An 18,604-nucleotide genomic window follows, 5' to 3' on the forward strand; every position below is an offset into this window, starting at 1 on the left:
TTGTTGATCTGTTTGGTTTTTTTCGTCAGTCTAATTTGCAGGGCTCTAGCCAATGAATCTAAGATGGGTAAAGGAAAGGTTTTCTCCTCCCCTACAGGGGAAAACAACTTAGGGGAAGGGCCCCAAGAGACCATATTGTTCTCTTCCTTAAGGCACGGACCACATTTCACCACTGCCTTGATCAGTCAACCATTTAATTTTACTCTACAATTTCCCACAATTATTTTAGGTCGACAAGCATGTTCCTAAGGATTTAGCCTTGGGCAAGGCTTGTGACGCTCTCAAATACCCTATCTAGTGAATTTTTAATGTTTCAAGAACCTGTCATTTTCACGAAGGAGCCTGGAGGAGGAGGAGGAAGAATCAGAAGTTTTGTGATGCTGTAGTTGTGTTTCTCAATCTGAGATCACCTGGGGAGCTTTAAAAATATATATACATGTCAGGTGTAAAGAGTTTATTATTACTTAAGCTCTGGTTTCTGGGACAGCGTTGATCAGGCACTGAATTCTGGAAGAATTCCTTCTGTATTTCTGTAGTTAAGTCGGGTCTGTGATACTTCTGTTCCAGCTGTTGGCATTGGCGTGTGTTTGGGTGACACTCTTCAGCCTCTGGTATGCATCTCTTCTCAACCCTTGGCATCACATATTTGACTTTAGTGTGAGCCTGTGCTGCACCGTTAGACCACTGGGGATGGCCGTGTCAAGACCTGCAATGTCATCCCACCCAGTGTCATGGACACCTGAGATCACATCATGCACAGTTCATGTCTTATTACAGCAGAAAGGCATGGGGCCGCGCGTGAGGGCTCAAGTTAGGGGCACTTTTCTCTACGAGACACTAAAGCTATCTAATGGAGATACCTGCTCTCTCTGTGGTATTTGGCAATGTAACACTTATATTTCCATTTTGTCCATGAGTGACGGAAGTAAGAATAAGATTTATTAATCTTATTTCTTGGAATTCTACAGCTTGCCTTTATTCAGATTCCTCAACATTAATAGACCAGATTCACTTGGGTTCACTTGGTTGGTGTGGCCTGTGAGAGTTTGAAGTCATAGCGATTGGGATTTAAGAGTCCTTATTAATGGGTAGATGAGAAAGAGCCCAACAGAAGCTGAGGATAAGGAAATACCTAGCAGGGGCTGCAGGTGCTAAAGGACGGGTGGATTTTCTGAAGCATTGGATTGATCATTCATTATATTCTTCTTTCGTTTATTGGTTAAAAAAAAAAACTTATTGCACACCGTTGAGGTGGACAGGTTTTGTTGGTTGCCGGGCTCACAATAGGCGCACCTCCAATGTTTGTGGAATGAGTAGGTAAGAAAATGGTTTGTGAAACAAACTTATCCCAAAGGGGATAGCAGTGTGGTGGGAGAGATAAATTAGGAGTTTGGGATTAACAGATACACACTACTATATATAAAATATTCAATAGGTAAACAACAAGAACCTACTGTGTAGCACAGGGAACTCTATTCAATATCTTGTAGTAACCTATAATGGAAAAGAATCTGAAAAAGAATATATATATTATCTGAATCCCTTTGCTATAGACCTGAAACTAACACAACATGTCAATTAACTATACTTCAATTTTAAAAAATTGTGTAAAAAAAAACAGAAAACAGTTTGTAGAAGGAGCTCCTCATATCATGGCCCTGACCTGCTCCTTGTGTCCTAGACTTGCTGACCGGTCTCTTCTGTAATGAATGTGGATCAGATGCCCCTGCTCACCGATTTCTCCAGCTTCCTTTCCTCCTGGCTACTTGTTGGGATGGACATCATTTCTGTCTTACTCCTACATCCTCTCTATATAAGCCTTTTGCTTGTCAAGCAGGACATTCCCATTTATAAATCCATTTTTATAGCTCTTCATCTGCTAGGAAAATTGAGGTTAACTTCAATGTTGTTCGTAGATGAATTATACTCTGCTTTTCTGTTCGTATCTTAATTTTCTATATACTTTGCTTTTGCTTTTTGCCTAGTTTCTGTTCCTTCTCCATTTTTCCCCAGCTGCTATTTTCTTGTTCATACAGAGATCAGGATTAAAAATGAGAGCTAGTGAAAACTCTATTTTCGAGAAGAAAAGTGATAAAGATATCCATACATACTAAGGGCATTTTTTTTCTTTTTATTAATTCTAATTTATGCTCTGCATTTTGCTGGGGTGATAAAAGGAAACAACTGAAACCAACTGTTATTATTAGGGTCCTGGTCAGCCCCTTGGCCCTGGTCTCTTTCTTCTGAATGTCTTTTTGAGGGCCTGGCACATAGCAGGTGCTTCATAAATGTTTATTTAATGACCAGTAAGGAAACAGAGAGGCTTCTTAAAACTCAAATTTGTTCAGTAAAAAGACTGAAATGGAAATGGGGGAAAAGATTGAATGGAAATGAGATTTCAGAATTCTCTGTGGATATTGTTTCTCATTTCTGCCTTTTCTCCATTAGCATTGATATTTGAAAATTGACTGCATTTAATTTCAGATTTATTAATTGATATGCAATTTATTTTTCCTGAAAAATCAGTGTTGTTTGACTACTTATCAAATTGATTTATTCAATTAATTTTAAAACTTTTGACTCATTTTTATGTTACAAGCTTGTTCTATCCTTTTGAATGGTTCAAATAAATTACCCCTGTAAAACTACTGGAAAGTTAAAAGTAAAGCTTAATGTAACAAAAATCTCAATTCATGGAACCCAATTTTCCAGAGATGTAAGCTTTATGAAATGGAAATGACTGTTCCAATCTGCAGTGTAAAATCTTGCCTTCCACTCAAGGGGATGCCAGAGGTACATGTGTTAGTGCCTCGGGCAATTCCCTTCAATGAATTGTCCTTTAAACACCCTCCATTACATGCATTACTCGGGATTTCTGTTTTGCGAGCTTGTCCATTTCGTGTAGTTTTACTGTTCTCCTTGGTTGGTTTCTTTTCTCCTCATACCATCAGATCTGAGATTTACTTCTCCACTCAAGTTTCCCAGTTCCTCCACCCTCCTCAGTTCACAAGAACCACTCAGGTTTTCTCTGGAGGTGTCTTTTTCTCCTAGAGTTCTCTTTTCTAGGTTAGGCATTTGTTGATGGATTTCCTTGGTGGTCAGCATTTGTTACTCACGGAAAATGCCAACACCTGCAAGGTTCTTCTTAGGTGTCACAACATTTCCCTGAGAACAATGGGCTGATTTCCATATATATAGAATATTATTTTTAATGGTAGTGCCCTTGACCCTGACCTGTTATATAAAAATGAAATTTCATTTTATGTTCTCTCATTTTTGTGCCAGATCTTAAACCCAATATTTCTATACTTGAAAGCTGTTTTTTCTAGCTTTTTCCCCCTCTGATTCATATTGGCAGTTTTTACTTGGATCTTCCATTAATTTTAGCATGAAAACTAGCATAACAAAGTGTAATCAATTGGCTAAGAGATTGCCACTAGTATCTGTGGATTTTTAATTATACAATCAATGAGTTTACTTCAGGTTGTGTGTCCTAATGTAAAAGATAAACTCTCATTGCTTAGAAGCCTGGGATTCACCTATTGGATGGCAGTAGTTACTTAAAAATACATGAAATAGTAACTTATAATGATGAAAGGAATAGGGGGAAATCATCAGGGGTAGAGATGGAAAAACCATTGCAGGATTGTGATTGCCCTTAAATAATAAGACTATTACAGAACCCATATGCAGCTTCTTCTAGTAGCAATCAATGAGCTATGTCTTAGCCAGATTTTTTCTAAATGTTCCAGTGAAGTTTGAGCACCTCTCTCTTTTCCTCGCCTTCCACAGCCCAGGAAAGGGGAATTTAATAACGATTTAATACAACAGGTTTTCTTCATCCCCTGCTGAAAGAGATGAGATTTCAGGTCTGTTTCATAGTCCACTGCCATTTGTAGCCCTCAAGAAACAATGATTGTGTCTTCATTTTCTCTATGTCCATCTCTCAAAATGTTAAAAATGTTGTATGCAATTGAAAATGGATGTCTACACTGACTGTGGTAAAAAGAAAATAAGTAAGCAACTCTCTGCCTGAGGTGTCAGCGTGAACATTGGTCCCAGGCACCTGAAGTGACATGGCAGCCCCGGGCTAGTCCTAACTGCTCCACCTCCCAGGTGGAAATCTTGACCCCAATTTGATGCAAGGTCAGTTCAGAGGACAAAAGACAAGAGTGTACTGCACACCGTTTTCTTATTCCAAAAGTGAAATTTTTTCAAGGAGGCCACAATGCCCCTCCTTAAACCACTACAGCTTCCCTGAGGTTCCTTAATAGGGGGTATATCATGGTCACAAGACAGTGCCACATATTGGGGGTGCCCCAATAGCTGCCAGCCAATGCTAGATCCCAACGAGTGACTTTTTAGTGTTCCTTTTCTTGGATTTAAATTGTGCTTCTTTTTCCTGCTTAGCACCACGGGCTTTTAATGGATTTTCAGTATCAACTCAATAACCTAGTCTCTCCAGTGAGAATGTACAAATGTATTTATCTGAAAGTTGCATTCTTATAGAGGACTAATCCCTTTGGGTTTAGTTGTAAGAATGACTTATTTTGCAGAAAGCCAGAAGCACTCTTGGGGGAGAAAGAGGAGTAAGTAGGACACCCTGGGGGAACCCTTTGCAGGCCAGAATGGCCCCCCATCCCAGGCATATTGGAGGTTCTCAGGTTAAGCAAACAGGAATGCAGTGCTTGCTGGAGCTCAAGTCAAAAGGGCCAGTGAACTTGAGTGTTTTCGGTAAGATTCTCTGTTTGCAACACTGCATCTCTGTAGAGAGACACATTTCACAGGGTTTCTTTTGATTGTCTTCTAGAGTGATTTATGACAAATCAGAGAGACACTTGTCTGAAATGGGGTTCCTGGCAGATTAATGACGATGGCAAAAAAATAGCGTGCTCACATCTGGTGAGAATTAAAGGTTGTTGGAATAAGGTTTGTTATACATCGTTAAAGAGGAGTTCACAAAATTTTCATTCAGACCCCTCCCCTTGAACAAAAACAAGCCCAAAACACACACACACACACACACACACACACACACACACACACGGAATAAAAGATTGGGAGGAAATGCGTTGAAATACTCAAAGTGCTAATTGAAAATGGTAGCATCCTATTTTCCTTTTTGTACCAATAATGTATATTCTAAAATTTCTACAAAGTACATACAGTAAAATTATTAAAAATTAAACATCATTTTTGTCTTTTAACACTGCACTTGGTTTTGAGGGCACTGAAAAAGAAAAAAAAACTTTCCAGGACCCCCAGGAAATTAAATGAGATCAGAAGCACAGAGTCAGATGGGAAGCGAGAGCAGGTCAGTCAAATGCCTCGCCCCCTCCCCAAGGCCCCTGTGTGTAGAGCAGCCATGACAGCTAATGCGGCTCTGATAACAAACCAAAGACAGGGAGAGGCTTTTATTTGAATTGTCAGCCTTAGCCTTGAGATACAGCGCAAGTGGTTTTAACAGCCAAATCACATCGTTGTGAACAATGTCACAAAGATAGAAAAGGAGCATTATACTTTTTATCTCACAGATGTCCTGAATAAAGTACACTGGTTCCAGTTTCATCTTGATAGCGCATCACAGATCATAGTGACAGCCTCGCTGGAAAGTCACTGATAGCGGCTTCAACTTGGTTTTTTCCACTGAGTGGAGAAGCTCTGCATTTTCATTAGCACAGACCCGTTACTGTTACTGACCATTTTACAATGTCTTCTTGGTTTTGGTGGATTTCTTAGCACAGGTACAAGAATGTCCCGGCATCTGGAGTGTGCAGGTAGGATAGGTGGATTTTAGCAAGAAGCCCATCTAAGTGAATACACAGTGGTATCACCTACCATCTGCCACAGCATATGCTGAAAAGACATGGTTTACAAACTAAGTGGACAGTAAAACTCTGATTTCCTAGGCCCACATGATCCCCAGTACAAAACCTTTGTATCTTCAAAGGCATCAGGAGCCTAAACAGTAGTGACTTTCTGTAGGTCTCCATCACTGGGAGGGCTCATTTAATGAAAGGTCCAAGTAACCTGGAACATGGGCCACAGCTGTTCAGAAAGGAATGCTCTACTCTCCCTTCTTCCTGGTAGGAGCAGGTCGAAGAACATCTAAGTTAAAGGCCCCATGGAAGGTCTTGTTGTCATGAATCTTAGGTTGATCCTGGAGTTTATAGGGCTGCATCCTGTTTGGTTTGGGCTTTACTTTATTAACTAGGAGCCAACGAAAGAAATAGAAGGAAGTCAGAGACAGGGCCACCCCACTCCCGAGTGGGAAGCTGTGCATAAGCGGGCATCGGGCAGCAGACAAGAGCACAGAGCAAACGGGAGAGAGCAGTCTCCACGGAGTTCACGTTCGTCAGGAGTGTGAGTCAGTGGCTCTTTGGACCTTGGTGCCTCGAGGGTCCCAGGGAGCTCTGGCAGAGATAGAGGGGGAGGACAAAAACAGAGAAGAAGAGCAGAGAAAGAAAGGAGGAGGTAACCTCGTATCCCAGACTGGGAATCATTGAGCACAGGTATGGTACCCCCGTGGCTCTTCTGCTGGCAGCTCCCAGCACAGGGATGGGTCAGCCTGACCCCCTCCAACATGTCATATTGAGATGTGACGCCTTGTGTTGACTCAGGAACTCAAATTCTAACGTGGTTCTTAATCTTCCAAAATAAGCCACATTTCTGAACTAGCCTTCAAAATTTTCATTAATGCCAGTGAGTTTTTGATGGGCGAGTGATGATGTAAATAACACTGCTCTGGACCTGGTTGGAAGAGGATCATACATACTTAAAGTAGCCATATGAGCCTGTGGGAGCGGCCCAGTCCTGCCGTTCCCGTCTTATCTTATATATTTTCAAAATATATTCAGAATCTGACGGTGTTGTATCATCCACATGGCTACTTACTACCTTGGTCCCGGGGTGGTAGCCATCCTCTCCTGCCTATGTTAATGCCATAGCTTTCTAACTGGTCTCCCTGCTTCTACTTTTGCCCTCACCTCCCATCCCCCTACTTACAGCAGCTATACTCGACAAAGTAGTCAGAGTGGTGCTTTGAAAACATTGGTCACATGTCACTACCCTGTTCCACGGTTCCCTCACTGGGAGAGAAGCCCAGAGTCATTAAAAAATACGGCCCCCACTACTTCCCTGACCTCACCCACTGCTCTCCTCTCGCTCACTCTGCCCCAGTCACATGCCAGGCAAGTTTTCACCCCAGGACCTTTGCACTTGCAGTTTTCTCTGCTTGGAAGGCTCTTCTAGATATTGGCATCCATCAAGTCTTTGCTTAAATGTCTCTTTTCCAATGAAGGCTACTCCAATTCTATTTAGAAAGGAGTTTAGTAGTTATCACCTTCAAAATATATAATTTATTTTGTTTACTGTCTGTGCACCCCTCCCCGACCCCAACACACACACTAGAATAGAAGCTTCGTCAAGGCAGGGGCTTAAAGTCCATTTTGTTCATGAGCGTTTCCTCAGTACCTAGAATGGTGTTTCACACACAGTAGGTGCTCCAAAGTATTTGTGAATTGAATTTGCTGAATTTTTCTAGAAGTCTTGTGGGCAGTGCTCTTGTGTATGCTTTTATACATTTGAAAGGTCATGTCTGATTGGAACAAGAAAAACATTTGTAAAATCTTATACACGCCATCTGGAGGCTGCTCAGTGGCCTATATATGAAATGGGTCGTAAGTGACAGACAAATGCCCTGTGGATAGAAATCAACACCACAAGAACCTGTTAGGTCCCTGTGTTCCTTCCCAAGTGAGGTTGGAGCTCATTGGCTGGAGAAAGTGTATCTGTCTTATCTTTATCTACGTTGTCTCTGGTGTTTGGAAAATGCCATTTCCCCCCAGTGTTTCTTTCTAACAAACCACTGTTGATTGCCCTGAATGGTTTTAAAACTAAATAAAATAAAAAAAATGAGGCATATTTGATTCCAGATCTCTCCAAGTCCATCTGTATACTTGTTTATTTTGCATGAGGTTTGTTTCATTAGAAACTGGGACATAAATGATGAAGGCTTATTGGATTGTGTTTGGTCATGTAGCTGAAAAATAACTGTGGAGACCTTTCAAGGATTTTATCCAATACTTTTGCTTATCTTGTTCACATCCATGAATCTTATTGGCTAAAGAGCCGTAATTGTTCTCTTGACTTTTCTTTGTGAATTGATATTGCTATTGAGAATAACATCCCTGAAGACAGAGCGAGGTAATATTCATTTTTTAAAAAAGCTATTTTATTATGTTTACTTTGCTGTGAAGTGTATTTCATATTTAGTCTAGAAGAGCTGTAGGGTAACAAAATATTATATCTTACATAATGATTGTGATTTAAACATGAAAACCACTAGGTTTTCTTTTCTTCTTTGCTTTGGTTTTGCTGGCTGTGTGATTTTTGGGGGTTCTATCTGTAAACATATATAAAATGAATAACAGTAAATGAATTACAGAGGTATAATTCCATTGAGGGTTTCTGGAAGCAGCTTTTAGCCTTGAGAGCCAAGCTCTTACACTCTGTGTTGGATCAGAATTGCAAGACAGAATTATAGCTCCGTTCCTCAGGGTTTGCTTGTTGTTAATTTTATGGAGAATATAAAAGCTAATATAAAGCATCTGTCCCATCCTTGACCCCTTTAAGAAACCTGTATCCATGGCAGCTGATACCAGGTAGGAGGAGGCAGATTCTCCGAATCCTCACAGGGCACTTCAAGAAAAAGAAATGCCTGTCTCTTGAATATGGCTTTGACGTTAAATCTGTGTGGTGGTAAGACTGGGATAAATTTCAGTCTATTCAGTTAACATATTTATGGAGCTCATACTATGTGGCAGGGTATGTTCTAGATGCCGAGGTTACAGCAGTAAACAAATCAGGCAAGACACCCTCCTGCCCTCTTGGAGCTTACTTATACTACAGCTAAACAAGTAGAATATAAAATATGTTATTTCCATGTGACGAGTCATTTCACACAAAACTGGTTAAGGAAAGATAGTTGAGGGGGGATACGGCCTACAGCGCTGGAAGCTGGGTTGCTCTTTTAAATAGAATGAATAAGAAAGACCTCACTGATATGGTGGTATCTGAGCAGAGATCCAAAGGAGGCCTGTGAGCTGGGCCTGAGGCAGATCTCTGAGGGAAGGGCCTTCCAGGCAGAGAGGAGAGCCTGTGCAAAGGCCCTGAGGTGGAAGGCTTGGTAGAAGGAGCAGCAATGCTGATGTAACAAAAGGTGAGTGGGTGGGGAAGGGGTGACAGAGGATGAAGTCCCAGAAGATTCAGAGGACTGTATCCTACAGGGCTTTCTAGGGCATGGGAAGGCCTCGGGATCCTCTGAGTGGATTGGGAAGACACTGAGTTCTCATTGAGCAGAGAAATGATTATTCAAGAGGATTAATCTGGCTGCTTCATAGAAAATAGACACTCAGGAGGCAAGAGTTTAAATAAGAGACCAGTTAGGAAGCTACCATTGAAAAAACCCAGGCATGAGAGTAGAGTGGTTTGGCGGAAGGTGGCAGGTGGAGGTGGTAAGACGTAGTCTACTTTTGGTTACATGGAAGAGCCCACAGAATTGGCTGCCAGGTGGGATGTGGTGTCACCCCTCAGGCCCACTAGCCTGGAGTTGCTGCCCAGGTGCACAGAGATCCTTGTGATTCTGCCCCCTCCTGCTCCTGCTCTGGTGATGAGTTCTCAACACTACACCATGGGTCATACTTGGGGTTTGCTTCTGCCTTTGCTGTTTTTGCCCTGGGCACATATATAGCATTCGCCAGGGCACAAGATTATTTTGATGCCCTTCTGTTTGCTGAAACTCAGCTTCTCACTGCCCATGTCCAGAGTTCCTGCTGGTGCCCGGCTGCTTTCCTAGATCCGGGAACAACAAGGGTCCTCTTCTCCCCACACCACCATCTCATCATATCTATGATTCCTTCACCAGAGTCTCAGATTCTGAGATCAGATATCTCTTTCCTTCCAACTCCACTCCAAGCCTTAATTGCTCCATGTTAGACTGATGTTACGATTTTCATACCAGCATTTTTGTTTTCTTGCTTCCAGAAAGTGAGCAACCAGCAGCAAAAATTATCCTTGTCCAGCTCCATTTTCATCATCCCAGAGTCCCTTTCAGATTCCTGTCTTGGCTTCCAATTCTTTCTACCCTGATCCCCTCAAATTAAATTTAAGTTATTTAGCATTTTTTTGGATAAACATTCTCACCACATCCTTTTTCATCATCAGCACATATTTATATATTATTGATTCACTCTGGCAAACCACTTTGAGAACTGTTAGCCAATCAAGCAAGTATAGGGTCTGAATTGAGAGGTTTTCCTTGTTTCTGTGATCTGGTCGCCCCTGCCCAGCACTGGAGATTTGACTATCATAAGCATCACTGTACTAGTGAATACCACTGGGAGGGGTAACACCTTGTGAATCTTCATTTTTTCTTCTTAGTGAACATTATTGAATTGGTGTGTTAGTCATTTATATAATGCACCAAATATTTCTATACTTCTGATGCACAAAAGAGGACTGTACTTCCTGGATAATTTTGGTTAGATGGGGCAATGTGGTTAATTCTGGCCAATGACTTGAGAGTAGAAGTTATATTTATAATTTCTGAACCAGTGCATTTAATTGCCAGGAAAAGACTCTAGAGCCTTCTTTCCTCTGATGATGACTGCAACTTTTGAGATGGTGGCCTGGGTCACTAAAGGTGCTCTGGGTCACTGAGTGACTCTGAAGAGCAGAGCCCTGTGGCAACCTGCGATGGATGGGCAACAGGAGTGAGAAACCCTTGTTTTGGCCATTGCAATTTTGGGATTGTTTATTACTGCAGCATCACCTAGCCTATCCTGCCTGATGTATTCAGGTCAACTCTCCACAATTGTTACTTGAGATCAGGACCTCAGTCAATGAGGGTTTGGATAGACGTGAAGGACAAAACTAAGTTAGATGCTGGTCATGGGGTTCCAAGAATGATGGCACTAAAAGGGAATGTGGTTGCATGTGGAGGAAGTAGAAGGACCCCAAAGGCAGAATGGAGCAATATCTAGGGTCTGTCGAAGGTTGGTGACAGGAAAAAGGTGTAGTGATCTCTGCCTAACACATGGCCGAATGCTAGATGCCTAGCAGTCATCACCCCATTTGGTCAGGAAGGGACTTCCATTACATGTGATGATAAGAAGGCAAGGCCAGGGCTCTGACTGCCTCTGTCTCATCAACTCCAAAGAGAATGGCTACCCGTTCACTCTGGTCCATGGTGGTCATTCACATGAGTGATCGTGGACAATGTCTGGGAAGAGGCAATGCGAGGTCAGGAGAACTCAACATGGCCTGATGCTGTGTAAGTGCCTCAGTGTGTCAAAGGAATGATTTCTAGCTTCCTGTAGATACCATTAGCAAAATTGCAATGTCTGCTTCTAGGACCTCCCTTGCCAGGATCATTGTTTCCTGGTTTGAACTTTGAGGAGAGGAGGAGGGAGGTGTAGGTGCCCTCTGTCTCCCTCCCTTTTGTGTGGAGCCTGGAAAGAGAGCCTGCTGTTTAGAAAGTTGCTTTGGTTTTAATTGGCGGGAGGAGGCTTTTGAGAAGCTCTAGCTTTCTCCTTGTGTTATGATTTTGTGACAGTGTGAAGTCAATCTTGAAGCAGTTACAGCTCTCCCGAGCTGTCAGTAACTCAGAGACTTCAACTCTGATTAAAACCTAGGACTAAAAAATTTACCATAATCCAGTGACAGACATGAAGAAGAAGCCATAATAATACTAATAACAATGTGCCAGTTAAGAGGCTATTATATTTAGTGCCTTCCTTCTGCACAGAAGAATCTCCTCAGGGTTGCCATAGATGGAACAAGGGCCTTGTTAATGGATGTGATGGGGTTTATACCTCTGGAGGAGGGAGACATAAGCCGTGTGGCCACCTGGAGTAATTTGCTTGCTACAAGTTCTGTGGGTGGCAACGAGTAGAAGCCACAGATGTGACCTCTGCTCTGAACCAGTGTGGTTAAGAGACCAGCAGGGAATGGGACTCTAGGTTTAGTCCAACAATCCAACAAGTCCAATGACTTGCCTGAACCTCACTGAACACTTCCCTAGAAGCCTCTCTCCTCAGGGTCCTTAAAAACACCCTATGTTGTCCCTTTTGCCACCAGAGCCCTCCTCCTTCTCCAGATCATCCAGGACATTACTTTGCTACCCACTGTACCCTGACTTTGGCTTCTGTATAATACTGCATACTCCAGTCTCATTTCCTTGGGGCCTTTCTAGGTGACTATAGCTACTTGATAAGCTCCTCTGAGCTAAGTTATTAATGCTGCTAATGGTTTAAGGTGTTAGCCCTTCCAACTCATCTATTTGCATCTTAACAGGGACATTTCAGCTTAAAGCCAAAGGTGTTATTACTTAGAATTTAGGGCACACAACAAAAGGCTGGTGGGGAGTGGCATTTGGAAGCAGGAATCTGTTTGGGGGACACTTTATTCATACCAGGTAAGTAGTGCATTCCTTTGCCCAGGCGTGGAGGGGAGCAATCCAGCCTCCTATTTGCATTCCAGCATTCTGCATCTCTCGCTTCTTTAGAATCAGGTAAAATGCCACCCCTTCCAGCCACACTTCCTTTATTGAAGTCTATGCACTGCACTGCTTTTTGGCCTTCTCTCTCCAGACTTACTGTATACAGCTTCCTCACCATATATTTGACTATGTTAGAGGGACACAGAGAAACCTGTCATTTAAACAATATAGGTAGTCATGTGTCATAGTTCTGTGTGGCTGAAAAACAATAGCGACTCCACCATCAGACTGGCAAGCCCCTCAGAGAAGCTGCTCTTTTAGAGCAAAGATTTCAATTCTAGGGACTATCTCTATTTACCAACTATAGAGATAATTAAAGACTAAACTTTGTTTGTACTTAGCATGAAAAGGACCCTGTGTGTGGTTTAGTCACACGCACTCAAGCACACACACACAGACACAGAGAACAATTCCTAGTGGTAAGTCATTTTATGTTCAAAACAAAGGGCTTTGCTCACCTCCTCTCATGAGCACACCAAAATCAGAACTAACTACTGAACAACCATTGATTAAAAAACAACATTGGAACCTACCAAAAAAAGATATTCTACGTCCAAAGACGTAAAGAAGAAACCACAGTGAGATGGTAGGAGGGGTGCACTTGCAATATAATCAAATCCCATACCACCTGGGTGGGCAACCCACAAACTGGAGACTAATTATATCACAGAAGTTCTCCCACAGGAGTGTGAGCTCTGAGCCCCATGTCAGGCTCCCTAGCCTAGGGGTCCAGCATCAGGAGGAGGAGCCCCCAGAGCATTTGGTTTTGAAGGCCAGTGGGGCTTGATTGCAGGAGCTCCATAGGACTGGGGGAAACAGAGGGTCCACTCTTGGAGGACACACACAAGGTTCCGTGTGCACCGGGTCCCAGGGCAAAAGCAGTGACTTCATAGGAACCTGGGCCAGACCTACTTGCTGGTCTTGGAGGGTCTCCTGAGGAGGTGGAGGGCCATTGTGGCTATCCCTAGGGTCATAAAAGCTGGTGGCGGACATATCTGAGAGGGTTCATCTATGGAAACTCTTGCTGGAGGCAAACATCTTCCTTGATCATTAGCACCAAGAACTGGCCCTATCCAACAGCCTGTAGGCTTCAGTGCTGGGATGCATCAGGCCAAAAAACCAACAGGGTGGCAACACCCATCAGGGTGCCCATCAGGGACTGGGAACACCCAGTCCCACCCATCAGCAGACAGGCTGCCTAAAGTCATCCTGAGCCCATAGCCACCTGTAGACATGCCCCTTGAGAGGCCCTGTCCACCAGAGGGCCAAGACCCAGCTCCACCTACCAGTGCACAGGCATCGGCCCCTCCCACCAGGAAGCCTGCACAAGCCTCTATACCAGCTTCACACACCAGGGTGCAGATACCAGAAGCAAGAAAGCTATGATCCCACAGCCTGTGGAACTGAGTCTGCAAACACAGGTCAGAACCTACCCTGGAACCAGCTGGTCCCTGGGCCTTGGGTGATGAGAGGGGAGTGTGCTGCTGGGACACACAGGACATCTCCTAAAGAGTGCTACTTCTCCAAGATCGAGAAACATAACTAACCTACTACATACATAAAAATACAAACAGAAATTTTTTTAAAATTTATTTATTTATTTATTTATTTTTGGCTATGTTGGGTCTTTGTTTCTGTGTGAGGGCTTTCTCCAGTTGCGGCAAGTGGGGGCCACTGTTCATCGCGGTGCATGGGCCTCTCACTATCGTGGCCTCTCTTGTTGTGGAGCACAGGCTCCAGATACACAGGCTCAGTAGTTGTGGCTCATGGGCCTAGTTGCTCCGCGGCATGTGGGATCTTCCCAGACCAGGGCTCGAACCTGTGTCCCCTGCACTAGCAGGCAGATTCTCAACCACTGTGCCACCAGGGAAGCCCCCAAACAGAAATTTAAACGAAATGAGACAGAAAAGGAATATGTTCCATACAAAGGAACAAGACAAAACCTCAGAAGAACAAATAAATGAAGTGGAGGTAGGCAATCTACCTGAGAAAGACTTAAGAGTAATGATCGTAAAAATGATCCAAGACCTCCAGAAAAGAATGGATGCACAGAGTGAGAAGTTACAAGAAGTTTTAAACAAAGAGTTAGAAAATATAAAGGACAATCATACAGAGTTGAAGAATACAATAACTGAAATGAGGAATATACTAGAATGAATCAATAGCAGAATAAATGAGGTTAAAGAAAGGATCAGTGAGCTGGAGGACAGAATGGTGGACATCACTGCTGTAGAACAGAATAAAGAAAAAAGAATGAAAAGAAATGAGGACGGTTTAAGAGACCATCAGATGCACCAACATTCCCATTATAGGGGTCCCAGAAGGAGAAGAGAGAAAGAAAGTGCCTGAGAAAATATCTGAAGAGATAATAGGTGAAAACTGCCCTAACATGGGAAAGGAAACAGTCACCCAAGTCCAAGAAGTACAGAGTCTCATACAGGATTAACCCAAGGAGGAACATGTCATGTAATCAAATTGATAAAAATTAAAGACAAAGAGAAAATATTAAAAGCAACAAGGGGAAAACAACAAATAACATACAAGGGAATCCCCATAAGACTATAAGCTGATTCTCTTCAGCAGAAACTCTACAGTCAAGAAGGGAGTGGCACAATATATTTAAAGTGATGAAAGGGAATACAACAAGGAACACCCTACCCAGCAAGGCTCTTGTTTAGATTTGACGGAGAAATCAAAAGCTTTGCAGACAAGCAAAAGCAAAATGAGTTCAGCACCACCAAACCAGCTTTACAACAAATACTAAAGGAACTTCTCTAAGCAGAAAAGTAAAGGCCACAACTGGAAACAAGAAAATTACAAAATGGGAAAGCTTGCTGGTAAAGACAAACATACAGTAAGACATGAAACCATACACACACAAATATGATATTGAAATCTGTAATTGTGAGAGGAGGAGAGTACAAATGCAGGATATTTTAAATGCATTTGAAATTAAGAGATCAGGAACTTAAAACAATCTTGTTTATATACAGACTGCTATACCAAAACCTCATGGTAACCACACACCAAAAATCTATAGTAGATATACACACAAAAAAGAAAAAGGAACTCAAAAGCAGCACCAAAGATAATCATCAAATAACAAGAGGACAAAAGAAGAAAGAAAAAAACTCCTACAAAACAAATCCAAAACAATTAACAAAATGGCAATAAGATACATATTGATAATTACATTAAATGTAAACGGATTAAAAACTCCAACCAAAAGACACAGACTGGCTGAATAGATACAAAAACAAGACCCATATATATGTTGTCTACAAGAGACCCACTTCAGATCCACAGAAACACACAGACTGAAAATGAAGGGATGGAAAAAGGTATTCCATGCAAATGGAAATCAAAGGAAAGCTGGAGTAGCAATACCTATATCAGACAAAATAGACTTTAAAGACTGTTTCAAAAGAAAAAGCAAGACATTATATAATAATCAAGGGATCAATCCAAGAAGAAGATATGACAATTGTAAATGTATTTGCACTCAACACAGGAACATCTCAATATACAAGGCAAATGTTAACAGACATGAAAGGAGAAATTGACAGTAACACAATAATATTGGGGGAATTTAACACCCCATTTACATCAATGGACAGATCATCCAGGTAGAAAATCAATAAGGAAACCCAGGCCTTAAATGACACATTAGAGCAGATGGACTTAATTGATATTTATAGAGCATTCCATCCGAAAGCAGAATACACATTCTTTTCAAGTGCACATCAAACATTCTCCAGTATAGATCACATGCTGAGCCACAAAGCAAGCCTCGGTAAATTTAAGAAAACTGAAATCATATCAAGCATCTTTTCTGACCATAACGCTATGAGATTAGAAATCAACTACAAGAAAAAACTGCAAAAAACACACACATGTGGAGGCTAAACAATATACTACTAAACAACCAAAGGATCACTGAAGAAATCAAAGAGAAAATTAAAAAAATACCTAGAGACAAATGAAAATGAAAACACGACGATCCAAAACCTATGGGACACAGCAAAAGCAGTTCTGAGAGGGAAGTTTATAGTGATACAGGCTTACCTCTGGAAGCAAGACAAATCTCAAATAAACAACCTAATCTTACTCCTAAAGCAACTAGAGAAAGAAGAACAAACAAAAACCAAAGTTAGTAGAAGGAAAGAAATCATGAAGATCAGATCAGAAATAAATGAAATAGAGACTGAGAAAATAATAGAAAAGATCAATGAAACTAAAAGCTAGTTCTTTGAAAAGATAAACAAAATTGATAAACCTTTAGCCAGACTCAACAAGAAGAAAAGGGAGAGGGCCCATATCAATAAATTTAGAAATGAAAAAGGAGAAGTTACAACCAACACCACAGAAATACAAAGGACCATAAGAGACTACTACAAGCAACTATATGCCAGTAAAAGGAACAACCTCGAAGAAATGGACAAATTCTTAGAAAGGTACATTCTCCCAAGACTGAACCAGGAAGAAATAGAAAATATGAACAGACCAATTTCAAGTACTGAAATCAAATCTGTGATTTAAAAACTCCCAAAACAGAGAAGTCCAGCACCAGATGGCTTCACAGGTAAATTCTACCAAACATTTAGAGAAGAGTTAACACCTATCCTTTAGAAATTATTCCAAAAACTGCGGAGGAGGAAACACTTCTGAACTCATTCTATGAGGCCATCATTGCCCTGATACCAAAACCAGACAAAGATACAACAAAAAAAGAAAACTACAGGCTAATATCACTGATGAACATAGATGCAAAAATCCTCAATTAAAAACTAGCAAACAGAATCCAACAATACATTAAAAGGATGATAAAACCATGATCAAGTGGGATTTATCCCAGGAATGCAAAGATTTTTCAATATCTGCAAATCAATCAGTGTGATACACCACATTAAAAAATTGAAGAATGAAAACCATATGATCATCTCAGTAAATGCAGAAAAAACTTCTGATAAAATTCAACACCAATTTATGATAAAAACTCTTCATACAGTGGGCATAGAGGGAACATTCCTCAACATAATAAAGGCCATATATGACAAACCCACAGCTAACATCACACTCAATGGTGAAAAGCTGATAGCATTTCATCTAAGTTAAGGAAAAAGGCAAGGATGCCCACTCTCACCACTTTTATTCAACAAAGTTTTGGAAATCCTAGCCACAGCAATCAGAGAAGAAAAAGAAATAAAAGGAATCCAAATTGGAAAAGAAGAAGTAAAACTGTCACTGTTTGCAGATGACATGATACTATACATAGAAAATCCTAAAGACAACATCAGAAAACTACTAGAGCTCAATGAATTCATCAAAGTTGCAGGTTACAAAATTAATACACAGAAATCTGTTGCATTTCTATACACTAACAATGAAAAATCAGAACTTGAAGATGACACAAACAGATGGAAAGATATACCATCTTCTTGGATCGGAAGAATCAATATTGTCAAAATGACTATACTACCCAAGGCAATCAACAGATTTAAGGCAACCCCTACCAAATTACCAATGGCATTTTTTTTTTTTTTTTTTTTTTTTACAGAACAAGAACAGAAAAATTTTAAATTTGTGTGGAAACACAAAAGACCCCAAATAGCCAAAACAATCTTGAGAAAGCAGAATGGAGCTGGAGAAATCATTCTCCTTGGATTCAGACTATACTACAAAGCTACAGTTATCAAAACTGTATAGTACTGGCACAAAATCAGACACATAGATCAATGGAACAGGAGTAAAAGCCCAGAAATAAGCCCACGCACCTATGGTCGATTAATCTATGACAAAGGAGGCAAGAATATACAATAGAGATAAGACAGTCTCTTCAAGAAGTGTGATGGGAAAACTGGACAGCTACATGTAAAAGAATGAGATTAGAACGTTCTCTAACACCATATACAAAAATAAACTCAAAGTGGATTAAAGACCTAAATATAAAACCAGATACTATAAAATCCCTAGAGGAAAACATAGGCAGAACACCCTTTGACATAAATTGCTGCAATATATTTTTGGATTCATCTCCTAGAGTAA

The sequence above is a fragment of the Balaenoptera borealis genome (assembly GCF_965194805.1).
Source record: "Balaenoptera borealis genome assembly, chromosome: 4".
Lineage (NCBI taxonomy): Eukaryota > Metazoa > Chordata > Mammalia > Artiodactyla > Balaenopteridae > Balaenoptera > Balaenoptera borealis.